We start from the raw sequence: 19,008 nt of genomic DNA, 5'->3' as shown, positions 1-19,008 counted from the left end.
CAGTCTTCTTTTACATCCATCAGTTTTTTCAGACAGAATCATTCTGTACATAGGCTCATAGGCTGGGTCTTAAGGCAGGTTATTATTATTTTTTCTTTCTTTACTTTTGTTAAAGATTTTATTTTTTTACTCCTCGCAGACAGGCCTTAGAAATTTGATGATGGTGGTGCGTGGGTGCCATCTTGTGACAGAAACCTGAACTGCAGTTTGAACATAGCAGGAAAGTGGGAGAGGCTCTCACCCAAACCCACCAGACAGAGCCTTCTGGAAGGAAGTATGCGTGGAAAGGGGACATTCGCAGCCTAATGGGATACTAACAGTTTTCTCAAAATCTGGGCGGAAAGGGAGAATTCCTTGGGTACAGCTATACTGATTGGCCTCTTTCTGGTCATATAAATGGAATCATACAATATGTGGTCTTTTGCATATTCAGCTTCTTTCATTTGGCATCATGTTTTCAAGTTTCATCCATATTGTAGCATGTATCAATACTTCATTCCTTTTTATTGACCAAGAATATACCACATTTTATTTATTCATTAATTGGTGGACATTTGGGCTGTTTCCACTTTTGGCTATCATGAATAATAATGCTCCATACATTCATGTACAAGTTTTTATGTAGACATATGTTGTCAATTCTCCTAGGAATGGCATTGCTGGGTCATTTGGTAACTCTCTGTTGAACCATTTGAGGAGCTGCCAGACTGTTTTCATGCCTGTGACAGTGTTGAGGAGTGCAGACATAGTCTGTTATTTTTCTCCTGATTAGACTGTGGCTATTGGTTTTGAGAAAGAAAACCAGAGTTGAAGTGCCCTTCTCATCACATATTTAGGAGGATGTAACATTCATGTAACATCACTAGGTCATTGGAGATGTTGACCTTCATCACTGGGCTAAGATGGTATTTGTCTAGTTTCCCCAGTGTACAGTAAGTGTTTTTCATTCACCTACTCTGTTCCTTAGAAGCGAATCACTAAGTCTTCCCTGCCCTCAGGTGTGGAAGGCAGAATGTTTCAACTCACGGAGGGAAGGTATTTATACATATCATTTTGAATTGTCTGATAAAGAAAATGTATCTCCAGTAGCAAAATGGAGTAACAAATAATCTGATTAAAAATGGACAGAGGACCTAAAAGCCCATTTTTCCAAAGACGACATCCAGATGGCCAACAGACACATGAAAAGATGCTCAACATCATTAATCATCAGGGAAATGCAAATCAAAACCACAATGAGATATTATCTCAACAAGAAATAGCAAGTGTTGACAAGGATATGGGGAAAAAGGAACACCTGTGCACTTTTGGTGGGAATGTAAATTGGTGCAGCCACTGTGGAAAACAGTATGGAGGTTCCTCAAAAAATTAAAAATAGAAATACCACACAACCCAGTTATTCCATTTCTTGGTAATTACCTGAAGAAAATGAAAACACTAATTTGAAAAGATACATGCACTCCCATTTATTGCAGGATTATTTATGATAGCCAAGATTTGAAAGCAACCTAGGTGTCCATCAATAGATGAATGAATAAAGATGTGGTGTGTGTATATAATGGAATATTACTCAACCATAAAAAAGGACTAAATCTTGCCATTTGCTACAACACAGATGGACCTAGAGGGTATTATGCTAAGTGAAATAAGTCAGAGAAAGACAAATATTATATTTCATCTATCTGTGGAATCTAAAAAACCAAATGAACAAACAAGCAAAAAAACAGAAATAGACACAAATACAGAAAACAAACAGGTGATTGCCAGAGTGTGGGTGGGGGGGAGTGGTATGGGCAAAATAGGTGAAGGGGATAAAGAGGCACAAACTTTCAGTTAAAAAAAAAGTCACAGGGATGAAAAGTACAGCACAGGGAAATAGTCCATAATATTGTAATAACTTTGTATGGTGACAGATGGTAACTACACTTACTGTGGTGAGCATTTCATAATGTATAGAATTGTCAAATCAGGGGCACCTGGGTGGCTCAGGTGTTGAGCGTCTGCCTTCGGCTTGGGTCATGGTCCCAGGGTCCTGAGATCAAGGCCCGCATCTGGCTCCATGCTCCTCGGGAGGCCTGCTTCTCCCTCTCCCACCTCCCCTGCTTGTGTTCCCTCTCTCGCTGTGTCTCTGTCAAATAAATAAAATCTTAAAAAAAAAAAAGAATTGTCAAATCACTGTTGTACACCTCAAACTAATATGTTAACTATACTTCAATAAAAAAGAAATTTTTTTAAATCTCCTCTCCCATTTAATTCATTTATATTAATATGGATTCATGTATATCTTTATTATAAAGGTATTATTTTACTGAAAGGCTATATCCCAAAAATGTGATCTCTGTGGTGAATGTAAGTATTTTAGAGTCAGGAACCTACAAAAGAGTTATCATCACTATTATATTTCAGAACCATTATATTGTCTAATTGTGATATATTAATGTTTTTAGACAATACATTTAACCACAGCAAAGTTTGAGACATAATTTTAGATGTTTTTATTGCATACTTGGAAATCAGTTGGGAAAGAAATAACAGATAAGACAGTTTAATAAAGTGACCATAAAAACTTATTGTGACATGTATGCAAAATCTTTTTTAATGAAAGAAAAATATGGGATGTAAGGAAAAGTTTGAAAAGCTTTTATTTGAAATCCCACTGTCTAAAGCACAGCCTTCACATCATCTGACTCTATGGAAGGTATTTTACAACTTTTTTGGTAACTGGTAGCACTGCAATATAATCCTTGTCTATAAACAAGCAAATGAATTCTGTCCTTAGGACGGAAATACCTCCTGGAGAAGTACCTACTTGTCTCCTTTGAATCTTCATTTCAACAATCTTGATCTATAAATGTGACAAAGAGTGGTTGTTGACCTTGCCAAGGTTAATGTCTGTGGAAGCATGGTGGAACACAGCTCTGTTAGATGAGGGACAAAGATTGAATTGGGGGCGAGAAAAGATTAAATTGGAGGAGAAGTGTAGGGGCATGTGTCAAGAATTCTTTGTAGAGGGGGCACTTGGGTGGCTCAGTCCGTTAAGCATACAACTTTTTTTTTTTTTTTTAGATTTTATTTATTTATTTGACAGAGAGAGACACAGTGAGAGAGGGAACACAAGCAGGGGGAGTGGGAGAGGGAGAAGCAGGCTTCCCACGGAGCAGGGAGCCCGATGCAGGGCTCGATCCCAGGACCCTGGGATCATGACCTGAGCCGAAGGCAGACGCTTAACGACTGAGCCACCCAGGCGCCCCAAGCATACAACTCTTGATTTCAGCTCAGGTCATGATCTCATGGGTTGTGGGATCAACTTCTGAGCTCAGTGTGGAGTCTGCTTGAGATTGTCTCCCTTTCCCTCTGCATCTGCCCCTCCCCCAATGCTCGCACGTGCCGCGCTCTCTAAATAAAAAAAAAAAAAGAATTCTTTATAGAACTTTGGGGCAAAGGGGAGAATATATGTAAAGGGGGCAGTAACTAGAGATGTAGAGAGGGGTTCAAAGCATTAAATTGTGTTTTGAAATCATCAATTATAGGAGATTTGAGCAGATTGAAAGCTTACTGGGAAGGAGCCATCTTTTCTTAAATTTACCATCTGAAGGGGCACCTGGGTGGCTCAGTTCGTTAAGCATCTGCCTTTGGCTCAGGTCATGGTCCCAGGGTCCTGGGATTGAGCCCCGCATCAGGCCCTCTGCTCAATGGGGAGCCTGCTTCTCCCTCTCCCTCTGCTGCTCCCCCTGCTTGTGCTTTCTCTCGCTGTCAAATAAATAAAATCTTTAAAAAAAAATGTACCATCTGAATTTCCCACTCGACCCTTTCCACATTTTACTTCCTTGTTTCTATTCTGGAGAAGCCTGAAACTTAACCAAAGGAATGGTGTAGAGTTTGGTGTTAATGCCTGTTGGCTGGATGCATGGATGGATGCGGATGTCAAATGTATGCTGGGAAGTTAGAGATTTTTGTCTCAGGACAGAACTCTTCATTCAACTGATGAACCGGTCGTGTTGGGTAGCTGAGAGGATACAGCTTCTCATGACTCTGCAAGTGATGGTGCAAGATGGGAGCCCTCAACTTCAGTGTTCAGAAGCAGGTTTAGGCAGACTGCCACACAAGTCCTGGAGGGCTCCTGCCCCAAGCAGAAAGACAGGCTTGCCTTCCATCAAGGGTATGGGATGACAGTCTGCTCAGAAACATGCTGTGGTTCGGCTCTTGTGCCATTCAGAAAGTCTCAAGGAAGAGCAGATCCAGCTCCTCCCCAAATTTGAACTCAACATGTATCACAGGGAGATTTCCTCATCTCCTTCTAGGCATACATGTTGTAATTAGGAACCCCCAGAGGCTACATAAACACGCACACACAGACCCTGGAGCCTACAAGCCCGCAGTAGTCCTAGAACCTGCAGGCTTATGTGGCTGTCACTCGTTGTTAGGCTGCATATGTAACTGGACCTGTTCGCATTAAAAGAATAATGACAATGGTGGTTAACAGAGTCTTTTGTATATATATATATACATATGTATATATATATATATAGTAGAAAAGCTTTTTATTTTAAATAACCTTAATATTCAGTTAAATATGATGATGATAGATTTTCCATTTATTATGTTAGCAAAGTATAACAAACTGTTGAGGAATCCCAGTGTGGGTATGCATGTGGGGAAGCCTACAGCCCTGATACCGCTGGTGGGGATGTCAATAACTACAACCTCTTTTTTTTTTTTTTTAAGAATTTATTTATTCATTTGACAGAGAGAGATAGCGAGAGCAGGAACACAAGGGGGAATGGGAGAGGGAGAAGCAGGCTTCTCGCTGAGCAGGGAGCCCGATGCGGGGCTCGATCCCAGGACCCTGGGATCATGACCTGAGCCGAAGGCAGACGCTTAACGACTGAGCCACCCAGGCGCCCACTACAACCTCTTTCTAGGTTGAGCTGTCAATGTCCATTCAAAGTCTGTGTACTCCCAGTCTGTATTTGGGGCTTGCTCCTTCAAGTATTCATCCTCAGCATGACACCTGTCCCTCTATTAGAGAATGCATATTCCTTACCATATAGGTTGCCTGAGCACTCTACTTTCAAAAAATGTCTTAAACATATTCACTTGGGTTTTTTTTTTTTTTAGCTTTATTAAGGTATAAATGATATATAAAATTTACACACATTTAATGTGTACATTTTCATGAGCTTGGACCTATGCATATACCCATAGCACAATCACCACAACCAAGGGCCTAAACATACCCAGCACTTCCAAAAATTTCCTTGTGTTCCTTTCATATTCCCTTGTTTTTACAGAATAGGAAATTGAGGTCGAAATAGCTTCACTGACTTGCAGAAATACAGACAGGACTAGCATCTTGGAATCAGAAATAAAAATACAGGTTTCAGAAGTGAAACAGATTAACAGGAAACCAAGATTTTCTTGATGGTGTGATGTGCAGCTGAGCATCATGTAGTCTGCATTTGCACATATAAGGTGGTACTCTCTGCTTTTAGTCTTAGCAGCAGTGGGACCTCCAACCAGGTTACTTAACCTCTGAACAGTGTCATTTTACTAGGTCCAAAATGGTGTGAAAATCACATCCTCAGCCTCCCCAGAATGTTGTGGGAAAAACATGAGACAAAATGGTAGCTTGCATTCAGGACCACTGAGTCCTCCATGGTTTCCTGAGGGCAGGAGTCCTGCTTTTTGTGAGAGTTTTAAGTTCCAACCACTCTATGACCGTGCACAAATGGTCATTCAATTATAAAACACTATGAGAACTTAACTGAGTTCATCCAATACAGAGTATGATAATAGCTGCAGTGAAGACCGGAAAGTGATTACCCGGAAATCACTGCTCCTTCCTTCCCAACTAAGGTCTCAAATTTTTTTTAAAAAATTTTTTTTATTTATTTGACATAGAGAGACAGAGTACAAGCAGGGGGAGCAGCAGGCAGAGGGGGGAGCAGCAGGCAGAGGGAGAAGCAGGCTCCCCGCTGAGCCAGGAGCCCGATGTGGGACTCGATCCCAGGACCCTGGGATCGTGACCTGAGCTCAAGGCAGACGCTTAACGGACTGAGCCACCCAGGTGCCCCAAAAGTGCTTTCCTAAATGGAATTCCATTTACCTCTATTCCCATCTGAAAGGTTTCATCCAAAAAACAGCCAGCCAGCAGAGGGGAAATGACTTACCCAAAGAGTTCCCAGTGTTCTATTACAGGGTCCTTTTGCAGAGCCTCTTCTTTCAGAGTTACGTTGTATATACTATTCTTGAGAAACTAACACAGATGATAAGTGGGATGGGAGGGGCGCCTGGGTGGCTCAGTCCATTAAGCATCCAATTCTTGATTTCTGCTCAGGTCATGATCTCAGGGTTGTGAGATCCAGCCCTGCATTGTGCTCTGCACTGGGTGTGGAGTCTGTTTAAGATTCTTGCTCTCAGCGCCTAGTCGTGTTCCCTCTCTCGCTGTGTCTCTCTCTCTGTCAAATAAGTAAATAAAATCTCTAAAAAAAAAAAAAAAAAAGATTCTCTCTCTCTCCCCCTCTCCCTTTGTCCCTCCCCCCGCTTCCATCTCTAAAAAAACAAGAAAGGTGGGATGGGAAAGTGTATGAAATAAAGTGAAATGGGGTGATGGTTTTGATTTTGCTCTTTTGCTCCTCAACAATGATCTCATATCAGCTATAAAGGCTTTCCATTTTATACATGAGAAAAGGCAAACTCAGAAATATTATGTAATTTCTAAAAATCTTGCCATATGTGTAAAGATCACAGAAATTCTAATCCTGAGGTGGTATTCTCCTCATATAACACAATGCATCCTTTTTTTCTTTTTTCTTTAAGATTTTATTTATTTGACAGAGAGAGACACAGCAAGAGAGGGAACACAAGCAGGGGGAGTGGGAGAGGGAGAAGGAGGCTTCCTGCTGAGCAGGGAGCACAGAAATTCTAATCCTGAGGTGGTATATTCTCCTCATATAACAAAATGCATCTTTTTTTCTTTTATTTTTAATAGCAGGAAGGGAAAAATGAAGGGGGGGAAATCGGAGGGGGAGACGAACCATGAGAGACTATGGACTCTGAGAAACAAACTGAGAGTTCTAGAGGGGAGGGGAGGGGGGGTGGGGGGATGGGTTAGCCTGGTGATGGGTATTAAAGAGGGCACGTACTGAATGGAGCACTGGGTATTATACGCAAACAATGAATCATGGAACACTACATCAAAAACTAATGATGTAATATATTGTGATTAACATAATAAAATTTTTAAAAAATTAAAAAAATAAAAAGATTTTATTTATTTGACACAGAGAGACATAACGAGAGAGGGAACACAAGCAGGGGGAGTGGGAGAGGGAGAAGCAGACTCCCCGCTGAGCAGGGAGCCCGATGCAGGGCTTGAGCCCAGGACCCCGGGATCATGACCTGAGCCAAAGGCAGACGCTTAACCCACTGAACCACCCAGGCGCCCCCACAATGCATCCTTTTTACTTTGTGGCCATGCAAAGCTTAGAGGTAAGTATTTCTGAATTGTCTGTAGATGCTCTCCTTGACAAGCTGTGCATATATGGATGGGCACTAATACTTTCTCCAAGTGGACATTTCCAGTAAATATAAGCATTCAGATCTCAAATGAGGGATGTGGGACATGGATTTTCACTAGAATTTCTGGCAAATAGTATTCATCCAATAAAAATTTATTGAAATCAGAAATCCATGAATCAGTAGAGTATTACCCTTAATGCATGTAGAGTTCCTATAACAAAATAGCAAAATAGACAAAATGTATAAATAGTTCACAGATGAAGCAATGCAAATGGTCAATAATCAGAAGAAAATATGTTCTAAATCACTAATAATTTAAAGAATACAAATGAAATCATCTAAATATCCTTTTATTACCTACCATCTGAAATATATTAAATACAGAAAAAAAATCTGTACCTCTTAATCCCCTTCATCTATTTTGCCCATCTCCCCATTCACAGTTATAAAACTTCCAGTTATAAAATAACCTAAAGGTGAGACAGGAAATCATTAAAATCTTAGAGGAGAACACAGGCAGTAACCTCTTTGACACTGGCCATAGCAACTTCTTGCAAGATATGTCTCTAAAAGCAAGGGAAGCAAAAGCAAAAATAAACTACTGGGACTTCATCAAGATAAAAAGCTTCTGCACAGTGAAGGAAACAACTAACAAAACTAAAAGGCAGCCTATGGAATGGGAGAAGATATTTGCAAATGGCATATCTGATAAAGGGCTAGTATCCAAAATATATAAAGAACTTGTAATACTCAACACCCAAAAAACAAAGAATCCAGTTTTAAAAAATGGGCAGAAGACACGAACAGGCATTTCTCCAAAGAAAACATACAAATGGCCAAAAGACACACGAAAAGATGCTCAACATCACTCATCATCAGGGAAATACAAATCAAAACTACAATGATGTTATCACCTCATCCCAGTCAGAATGGCTAAAATTAACAACACAGGAAACAACAGATGTTGGTGAGGATGCGGAGAAAGGGGAACCCTCTTATACTGTTGGTGGGAATGCAAACTGGTGCAGCCAGTCTGGAAAACAGTATGGAGGTTCCTCACAAAGTTAAAAATAGAACTACACTACAATCCAGCAATTGTACTAGTAGGTATTTACCCAAAGGATACAAAAATACAGATTGGAAGGGACACATGCACCCTGATGTTTATACCAGCATTATCAACACTAGCCAAACTATGGAGAGAGCCCAAATGTCCATTGACTGATGAATGGATAAAGAAGGTGTAGTATATATATATACAATGGACTATTACTCAGCCATCAAAAAGAATAAAATCTTGCCATTTATAATAATGTGGATGGAGCTAAAGGCTATTTTGCGAAGCGAAATAAGTCAGAGAAAGACAAATACCATATGATTTCACTCATATGTGGAACTTAAGAAACAAAACAAATGAACATGGGGGGAAGAGAGGCAAACCAAGAAACAGACTTTTAACTATAGAGAGCAAACATGGTTACTGGATGGGGGGATGAGTTAAATAGGTGATGGGGATTAAGGAGTGCACTTGTGATGAGCACTGGGTGTTGTATGTAAGTGATGAATCACTAAATTCTACACCTGAAACTAATATTACAGTGCATGTTAACTAATTGGAACTTAAATAAAAATTTGGAGGAAAAAACATAAAAAAATAAAATATAAAAGTCACAGAGATGAAAAGTACAGTATAGTGAATATAATCAATAATATTGTAATAACATTGTATGGTGACAGATGGTAATCACATTTAATGTGGTGACCACTGAGTAATGTATAGAATTGTGGAATCAATATGTTGTATACCTGAAACTAATATAAAATTGTGTGTCAATTATATTTCAATAATAAATAAAAAATAAAAGTGAAAATATATAGAGAAAAATTAATAAAAATTTAAAATTCACAAACAAAAATTTGAAAACTGGCTCTGTGTGTGTGTGTGTGTGTGTGTGTGTGTGTGTGTGTGTGTGTGTGTGTTAGAGGGAGATTCAATTTCAGGAGTCAAGGAAATGGAAACACAGAGACCAATTTAATTATTAAGAACAAGTATAGAGGTGGGTAAGAAATGAGAACACTTGGGGCACCTGGGCGGCATAGTTGGTTAAGCCTCTGACTCTTGGTTTCAGCTCAGGTTGTGATCTCAGGGTCATGAGATTGAGCCCTGCCCTGGGCTCCATGCAGGTCTGTTTGAGATTCCCTCTCCCTCTCCCTGTGCCCCTACCCCCTACATGTGCTCTCTCTCTTAAATAAATCTTTTAAAAAAAAATAAGAAATGAGAACACTCAGACACTTTTTGAGGGAGTTTGAACTACTGAAATCAAGTTCCAGGGAAGACCACTAAGCATGTAATGCAGAGAAATTTTTTCATATGTGCAAAAGGAAGCAGGCAAGAGATTATTTGCTACAGCATTACATGAAATAGAAAAGAAAAATATAAGCAATCTAAATGTCCACCAGTACAGAAAAACTATGTGAGTAAAGTTAACAAACCATTTATACTTCCCTATGGGGTTCAAGGCAAAATGGAAAAACATTTTAATTCCAGAGTGAGCTGCTGATCAAGACATAACAAAGTTATCTCTCTGACTAATTAGACTCCCCAAAGTCAGTACCCTGATCTGAATAATGGTCATAATGATAAGTAACTTGAATAGCTGTTAGGATTAAAGGAAATGAAATATAACATGTATTTGCTTAATGCAGTTCCGTACATATCACTTTCCTTTCCTCTAGATCACCTGTCCCACCTATGCTTCTGACCCAGCCTGATTCAGCACTTCAAGGATTAGCCAATGCATGTAGCCTGACACCCAGATCTGTGGGCACGAGGCATGGGATTTCAACTCCTCCATCATCTTTATTACCCAAAGGGGTTGCTGCTTGGGTTCCCCGGGGTTCACAATAGCAGGAAATTGTGACCAACCATTTCTCCAGCCCTGAAAGCCCATCTTCTAGAGGGAGGCTGCTGCATGTCCTTTAGGGAGGGCAATGAATGGAACGTCATTCCCACCCTGCCACTGATCTGGAGTGACGACTTAGGCTCTGTCAGCCTGAGCTTGGTCATCTGTGAATTGAGACTCATGATACCAGATTCCTTTGTCACAGAGCAGTCCCAAGGGGTGAGAAAACCTGCCCAGAGGATACAGTATGTAGGGGGATTTCTCGGCCCTTTAAATGTTGTGATCTGGCAGTAGGCATTGGCTGAGCCTCAGGGCTAAGGCAGGCTTCATGAAAAGTTGTTTCTCATTGTTTCCCCTAATGAGGTTACAGACATGTAGAGGAGAGGAGCAAATACCTCTCTGACATGGCCTGAGGTCAAAGGTTTGGCGACAGAAGGTGCTCTACTTCCCCGGATGTTTCTGAAGCTCCTAACAGCTGCTCACCATCGTGCTTGTGAGCAGAACCTAATGCAGCTCCCCACACTGGGAAAACAGGCTTGTCTTTGATTCACCTGGTGAGCTCAGGGGGCGATGGCACCAGGGCAGCAAGCTGTGGTGTTTGCCGAACTGCTGCTCCTGGACGGCTCCATATCCTGATACATTTATGGAAAAATTCTGGACCCATCTTGAAGTCACCAGTGCAATATTCAGCCACACCATACTAAGATATCACCCATTTACTGCTTTCCTAGGAGACAAAAATTCAAGAATTATTAGCATTTCTTTGACATACAATTATCCATTCCTCCATTCACTAATAACTAATAAATATATATATTGAGCTTATGAGTATATGAGCAAACTCAAGGGTTAAATCTGAGATGAGATAGCTCCTTCCCATTAACTTTTAAACTTGCTCGAATTTCAAGGAATTGTAGATTTTAAAAAATCCCTCCTTGGTCTCCTCATCAAAGTTCCAGAAAGAGTTTCCTCCATTTCTTGTTAACATTCTTTACTTCCCTCTAACTCTTCCTTCCACTGCACTACGGCTCTGTCCCCACGATTGCAGTGAACATGGTCTCACCAAGGTTACAAGCCACTTTTTGTCACTAGGTCCACTAATTTTGTATAAAACTATAAATATATGAATATTACTTTTAATGACCACCTAAAACACTCATGCTTGTGCAAACTGCTTCTGTCACTTCACAAATCTGAGTTTCCAGGCTCTAGACCATGAGGTACTGTACAAACCCAAGCTGTACTACTCCCTAACTGTGCAGGCCTGGGCCAAATCCTTATTCTCTCTGTACCTCAGCTTTTCATCTGTAAAATGGGGATTAACAACATATCTAACTCTTAATAGTTCTGTGAGCATAAGTGACTCAATACATATCAAGTACTTGTTACATAATACCTTTTAGTCATTTTAATGTCTTTGTCTCTATCTTTATTGGCCATTAGTATCTCTACTATCCCTATGATATACACTAATGTTTATTCACAATCAATGACCTCAGAGGTACGTAGTTAGAAGATGAGCAGGTCGGGGCGCCTGGGTGGCTCAGTCAGTTAAGCGTCTGCCTTCAGCTCAGGTCATGATCCCAGGGTCCTGGGATCGAGGCCCGCATTGGGCTCCTCTGCCCTCTCCCTCTGACTCATGCGCTCTCTCTCTCTCTCTCTCTCTCGTGCTCTCTCCCTCTCTCTGTCAAATAAAGTCTAAAAAAAAAAAAAAGATGAGCAGGTCACAAAACTAAATGTAGGATGAGACCTTTTGTACATGAATACATGCATATGTGCATAAATGTGTAAGTACCAGCACAAGAGAATTTCTGAAAGGATATAATGCAGATGAAAACCTTAGCAGGGCTTTTCTTCTGGTGGTTATGTTTGAGGGTAAAATTATTCCCTTTTTATGTTAATTGTTAGTATTTTTTACATTATCTAATTTTTACCTCGCAATAAATACTCTTGCAATTACACAAAACAATGAAACAGCAGTAAAATTTAAGCATTCTCAGCCCACCTACAGGAAAGCCATCAGCTTAAGAACAGGGACATCCCCAAGGCACAGGACATCCCCAAGGCACAGGAAGGGAAAGAAGATACTGGGGGAGCCCCTTCTACAGTAAAACAGGACATAGTTCCCCAAATTCCAAACTACGGTAATTATGATCAATACTTTAGATCTCTGCTTAGTTACCTGGGGAAAAACATGGTACCCTAATTTGTTTCATTTGTCTTCGCCCTGATTAAAAGTAAGGTTGACAGTCTTATCATATGAGAGGCAGTACCGTTCACTGGTTAGATGAAGTGCCTCAGGAGCCACAAGCCCGTGTTCTAATGATTTACTAGCCCTGTCCTCGCTGTGCCTCGGTTCCCTGATTTCAAAGTCCAGCAACAGTAGCTCTACTTCATAGGTTGTGGTGAGGATGAAATAAGTGAAAGCTTAGCACTGACACCAGTATGGGGCACTGAGGCAGTCAGAAATATTAACCTTTCTTATCATTATTATCATATCAGAACGCAGTAGAGATTCTACTGACATTTTTATTACTATATGGATGTACACCAATTGGCATGGATTGATCTTCATAATATATTTGTTGTAAAAAAGCAGTTTACAAAACTGTTAAGTAGGATATTCTTTCATTTCTGTTATTAAATATACAGTGACATACCATAAAATTTCTGAAAAAACATATATTCAAATGATAACAGTGGTTACTCATGAGTAGACTTTTAAGGGTTCTTAACAATCTTTTCATCTCCTGCATTTTGCATTTTTATCTACAACAAAAATGTCTTGACAGGCACCTGGGTGGCTCAGTCGGTTAAACATCCAACTCTTTATTTCGGCTCAGGTCATGATCTCAGGGTCATGAAATCAAGCCCCAGGTCAGGCTCCATGCTCAGCAAGGAGTCTGCTTCTCTCTCTCTCTCTCTCTCTCTCTCTCTCTCTCTCTCCTTCCTTATCCCTCTGCCCTGTCCCCCATTCACGCTCTCTCTCTCTCTCTAAAATAAATAAATAAATCTTTTTAAAAAAAATGTCTTGATTTTGGAAGTAAAAGAAATATATATCCTTAGCCCTTCCCATAAGAAAGTGGTCCAGGATCAGAATGGGTAATATCACTAAGCCAAGGGAATTAGGTAATAGGATAGTCTTAGAACTAATTTAGTAATCTACCACATGACAGTTCCAATAGGGTGTCTTCGGGAAAATTACAGATGCCTAGGGGAAAAGCAAGCATGTTGCTCATATAAGCCTTTCATTCTACACACAGACAATGTTTCTACTTTTATTTTCACAACATGCTTCTCTTATCTCCCAAATAAAGCCCCCTGAGTGGAAAGCAGGCCCATGTGTTTAACCTCCCAGTTAGGGAAGCATTAAATAGTAAAAGGAAAGGAAAATATACAGGTGTCCAGCACTTGTAATAGAAATCAGCCCAAGTTCAAAATGGAATGCATCCCTAAACCAACCTAGGGATTTGGTCATTAGTCTGTACACAGGAAAACAAACTCCCTACAATCACTGTCTTCTTTCACCAGAGTGGCCCAGATTAGATTCCGATCTACAGGCCTAGATGAGTAACAGTGTGAATGAAAGCCAGAAAATTAGGCCTGGATAAACAGGAAGATGCTTTGCATTTAGGATACATTCAGGTACTGTTTCACAGTAGCCGGCATCTAACAAACTCTACGACTTTGAACATAACACACAAAAAAGTAACTGAAAATATTATGTCCGAAATCTATTCATGCTCCTTATAACATATAATCTGAGAAAATGGGTGTGTCGATTTTTAGAAGCTTGGAAAGAAAATACATAAATACATATAGCAAGGAGGCTTATAAGGCAGGTCACACTGTTGAAATGTGAATGTGGATTAGTTTTTCTCATATTTCTTCCTTTTTACTTTCTATGAGACAGCCAAGCATCTATGGATAAACATATGCAACAATACCATATTTTTTGTAAAGAATATATACATATGTAATAAAACTATAGAGAAATGTATTAAGAATGAAAAATCCAATGTTTTGTTAGTAGTTACCCCTAGGTAAGAAGGAGACTAATGCAATCAGAAAAGAATTCAAATGAGGTATGTAATGTTTTATTTCTTAATATGAGTATACTGAACTCCATTATATAATTTCTATAACTTTTTGTATGTGGGAAATACCATAACAATCACTGTTCGATGAGTTTATATATGCTGTAAGCAATGATCCATACTAATTTGAAAATTTTGGCAAGCACGGTTAATTCCAGTGATACATACATAATTAGTCAGCAAACCAACCACCCATTAATATAAAAAATATTGTCAGGGGCACGTGGGTGACTCAGTGGGTTAAGTGTCCGACTCTTGATTTTGGCTCAGGTCATGATCTCAGGGTTATGAGATCGAGCCTAACATCAGGCTCCATGCTGGACATGGAGTCTGCTAAAGATTCTCTCTGTCCCTCCCCCCGCCCTCTCTCTCCCCTCCTCCCTCTCTAAAAAAAGATATTGTCACATTTGTTCATTTCCTCCTATTATATTCTCTATGCATGCATATATAATGTATATACATCACATGTGGGTTTCCTAGATATGAAGACTCATAATTTGCTTTATGAAGATCATGAAACCAGCAATTAAACATGCCCAAGCTTACATCACATTCCACAAAGCCCATGTCCCTATCCATTGGGACATATAATCTTTTTCTGTGTCAGGGCTGAGGTCGGCAAAGAGGAAGTGACTACCGATGGTCCTGTAGGCAAGAATTTAACTGATATTTTGGATGCAGGTCTCCTGTTCCCAGTCAGTTGTGTTGCAGACCCATCTTCATACTCTCTTATTCTGTACTGTTTCCTTTCTGGAGATCAATGGGGCCAGCTATTCCAATGTCAAAATGGACAATAAAAAAGAAAATCAGAAAGTAAAGATCAAATAAAAATTTGATGAGAAGACGAAGTAAAAAGTAAAGAGAAGATGATATGCTTCCTCTTTCCCATCATCCCCAAGTAACTCATCCTACAAGAAATGGTACCAAATCCTACACATAACATAAAGAAAATAAAAAATATCTCATTACTTCAAAAACCATGAAAATTTCAACTTGAATGAGAAATGACAGTCAACATATAAAAACAACAAGATGCCACAGATGTTGGAATTATCTGATAAGGATTTTAAAGTAGTCATTCTCAAAATGCTTCAAAGAGTAATTATAATTATACTTGAAATAAATTAAGGAACAGAAATTCTCAGGAAAGAAATAGAAGATAGATAGAAGAATAATATCAATATTTTAGACCTGAAACACACAATAACTGAAAATTTTAAAACTCAGTGGATGGACTCAACAACTGAATGGAGAGGAAAAAGAAAAGAATCAATGGACTTGAAAACAGAACAATAGAAAGTACCGAATTTGAGCAACAGAGAGAAAACAGATTAAAAACAAAAAAAGACAACGACAACTCAGGGACCTGTGGGACTATACAAAAATCTGAAATTAGTGACATGGTTATCTTAGAAAGAAAGGAGAAAAGGTACATGGATAAAAAGTATTTGAAGAAAGAAAGGCTAAAACCATGTAAAATATTACAATTCATATTAAGGGGATTTGATACTATCTAGTAAAATTACTAGAATATTTGCTCTTGGAACCAGCAATTTATCTTCTAAGAATCTATCCCAAAGATACAATGCAAAAAGACCAAAAAGCATAAGTACAAGGCCATTACTAGCAAAACAATCATAATAGTAGAAGATAAGAAACAAGACAAATGTCTACCAATAGGGGACTGGTTGAATAACCTATAGTACGTCTACATCCTAGAGTACAATGCAAGTATAAAAAACATGAGGGAAAGATGTGGTATATATATGTATATATAATGCAATATTATTCAGCCATTAAAAAGAATGAAATCTTGGGGTGCCAGGGTGGCACAGTCAGTTAAGCATCCGATTCTTGGTTTTGGCTCAGGTTGCGATCTCATCGTCATGAGATCAAGCTTCTTGTCGGGCTTGTCTGGTTCAGATTCTCTCTCTCTCTCCCTCTGCCTCTCCCATTTGTGCTCTCTCTCTAAAATAAATAAATCTTTTAAAACAAGAATGAAATCTTGCCATTCGCAATAACATGGATAGTGCTAGAGAGTATTATGCTAAACAAAATAGTCAGAAGAAGACAAATACCATACGATTTCACTCATATATGGAATTGAAGAAACAAAACAAATGAGCAAAGGAAAAAAGAGAAAGAAAGAAAAACCAAGAAACAGACTCTTAACTATAGAGAACAAACTGATGGTTACCAGAGGGTATATGGGGTGGGTGGATGAAATAGGTGATGGGGATTAAGGAGGGCACTTGTCATGATGAGCACTGGGTGATAAATGAAATTGCTGAATCACTATATTGTACAACTGAAACTAATGTAACACTATATGTTAACTAACTGTAATTAAAACTACATAAAAAGTTAAAATTAAAAATAAAAAGCATGGGGGATTCCTCCTGGCAAAAGGTAACAGAATACAAAGGCCCAGACCTTGTTTCCCCACAGAGACAATAATGTAACAATATGCACTCCAAAAGGCCTTTATGAGAACCCCAGAAACCAGTTAAAAAGTTGTTATACCCTAGAAATCACAAAACCAAGAACAACTACATTAATACAGGTAAGAAAAGCCACTGCATTTCTCCCACATTAGCCCCTCACCCAAGCCAGCACAGCTCAGAGCAACTGGGGGAAAATACCCAATTTGCAGTTTCTCCTTCAAGAGCAAAAGAGAAGAGTGATACGTACATCCAAGGTTCTGGCTTTTTAGGGGCTTCCCAAGGGATTGATTTCTGTGTCATCTGACCCAAAATGCTGACAGGGGCCAATGAGAGCAAATGAGAGCTCTGTAGCCTAATGAAAAACCAGAGAACCTGCAGTACCACAGACCAGAAGGAACAAGAGATTCCGAGCTCAGAAAAAAAAAAAAAACCCAACAAGTCACTCTGATTGGGAAATTACATGAACAAGCCCAGAGAAAATGCACCCCCAAAGAAGATTTGAGAGGTTCCCCACAATTTCTAGCCAGGCTGACTTGTAAAGATCTTCCTCTGTAAAAAACCAGTCCATAAAGACTGGGAAAGGAGGCTGCTTTTTCAAATGTATAAATCTCATCAAAAAGTAACAAGGCATACAGAGAAATATGACCCCATCATATTTCCAAAATAAATCTTGGAAACTAATCATAAATACATAAATAGCTATGAATTATTTGACAAAAAAATTCAAAATACTCATCTGAAGGAAGTTCAGTGAGTTACAAGAGAACACAGACAACTAAATAAAATCAGAAAAAGAAACATGATCAAAATGAGAATACCAGTACAGAGATAGAAACTAGACAAAAGAACCAAACCAAAATTCTATGGCTGAAAAACACATTAATTGAATTGAGTTGAATTGATAATGGTATTGCATAGATCTCCTTTAATTCTAGTATAATATTTAAAAGATAAAAGAACAAAAATAATTATAAAACTACATTAATGGATACAAAATATAAAAAGATGTAATTTGTGACATCAATAACAAAGTGGGGGGGACATAAAGGAGTAGAGTTGTTATATGCAATTGAAATTAAGTTTTTATCAGTTTAAAATAGACTGTTATAACTACAAAGTGTTTTATATAATCTCCATAGTAAACACAAAGAAAATACCTATAGAACATACACAAAACGACAACAGAAAGCATATCACAGTAAAAAAGTCAATAAAACACAAAGAAAGCCTGGGAGAGAGGAAAAGAGGAACAGAATAAATGTAAGATGCACACAGAAAACAATTAACAATGTGGCAATAGTAAGTCCTTCCCTATCAGTGATTATTTGTTTAAGATTTTATTTTTAAGTAATCTCTACACCCAATGTGGGGCTCAAACTTAAACCCTGAGCTCAAGAGTCGCACTCTCTACCAACAGAGCCAGCCAGGTGCCCCAGTAATGATTTTAAATGTAAATGGACTAAACTCCCCAAAAGATATAGAGCACCTGAACCGATAAAAAAAAAAAAATAAGCCCAACTGTATGCTGTCTTTAGATATAAGGATACACATAGGCAGAAAGTGAAAAGATAGAAAAAGATATTCTGTGCTAATTGTAACCAAAAGGGAGTAGGGATGACCACAGTTAAATAAGAAAAAATAGACCTTAAATCAAAATTGTCAGGGGAGATATATAAAGATAAAAGGGTCAACAGGATGTTATAACAATCATAAATATTTCCACCAAACATCACAGCACTCAAATATATGAAGCAAACGTTGACAAAACTAGAGGAAGAAATACACAGAAGCACAATAATAGTAAGAGATTTCAATAGACCACTTTCAATAATGGATAGGAAAACCACACAGAAGATCAATAAGGAAAGAGGATTTGAACACTATAGATTAATTGCACCTAACAGATATATTAAGAATACTCCAACCAACAACAGCAGGATACACATTCTTCTCAAGCACATATGAAACATTTTCCAAGACAGATTATGTAGTAGGCCACAAAACAAATTTTTAACAAGTTTAAGAAGGTTGAAATCATACCAA

At 38.8% G+C, this 19,008-nt stretch overlaps 1 long non-coding RNA gene across 1 annotated transcript in view; it reads right to left on the bottom strand.

Moving 5' to 3' along the window:
• Positions 1-6,799: 6,799 nt before the first annotated feature.
• The window catches only part of LOC118551401 (uncharacterized), a 67,642-nt gene continuing 55,433 nt past the window's right edge, over positions 6,800-19,008 (bottom strand). Inside the window, exons 13-14 of the long non-coding RNA XR_013444806.1 lie at positions 15,068-15,291; positions 6,800-11,151 (exon numbers count right to left, since the gene is read on the bottom strand). This is a non-coding gene — a long non-coding RNA (uncharacterized LOC118551401). The remainder of the gene's footprint in view (positions 11,152-15,067; positions 15,292-19,008) is intronic.

This window comes from Halichoerus grypus, chromosome X (assembly GCF_964656455.1).
Source record: "Halichoerus grypus chromosome X, mHalGry1.hap1.1, whole genome shotgun sequence".
Taxonomy (NCBI): Eukaryota; Metazoa; Chordata; class Mammalia; order Carnivora; family Phocidae; genus Halichoerus; species Halichoerus grypus.
Note: the sequence above shows the minus strand (reverse complement) of the source record. Positions and strands in the feature narration are given on the sequence as shown.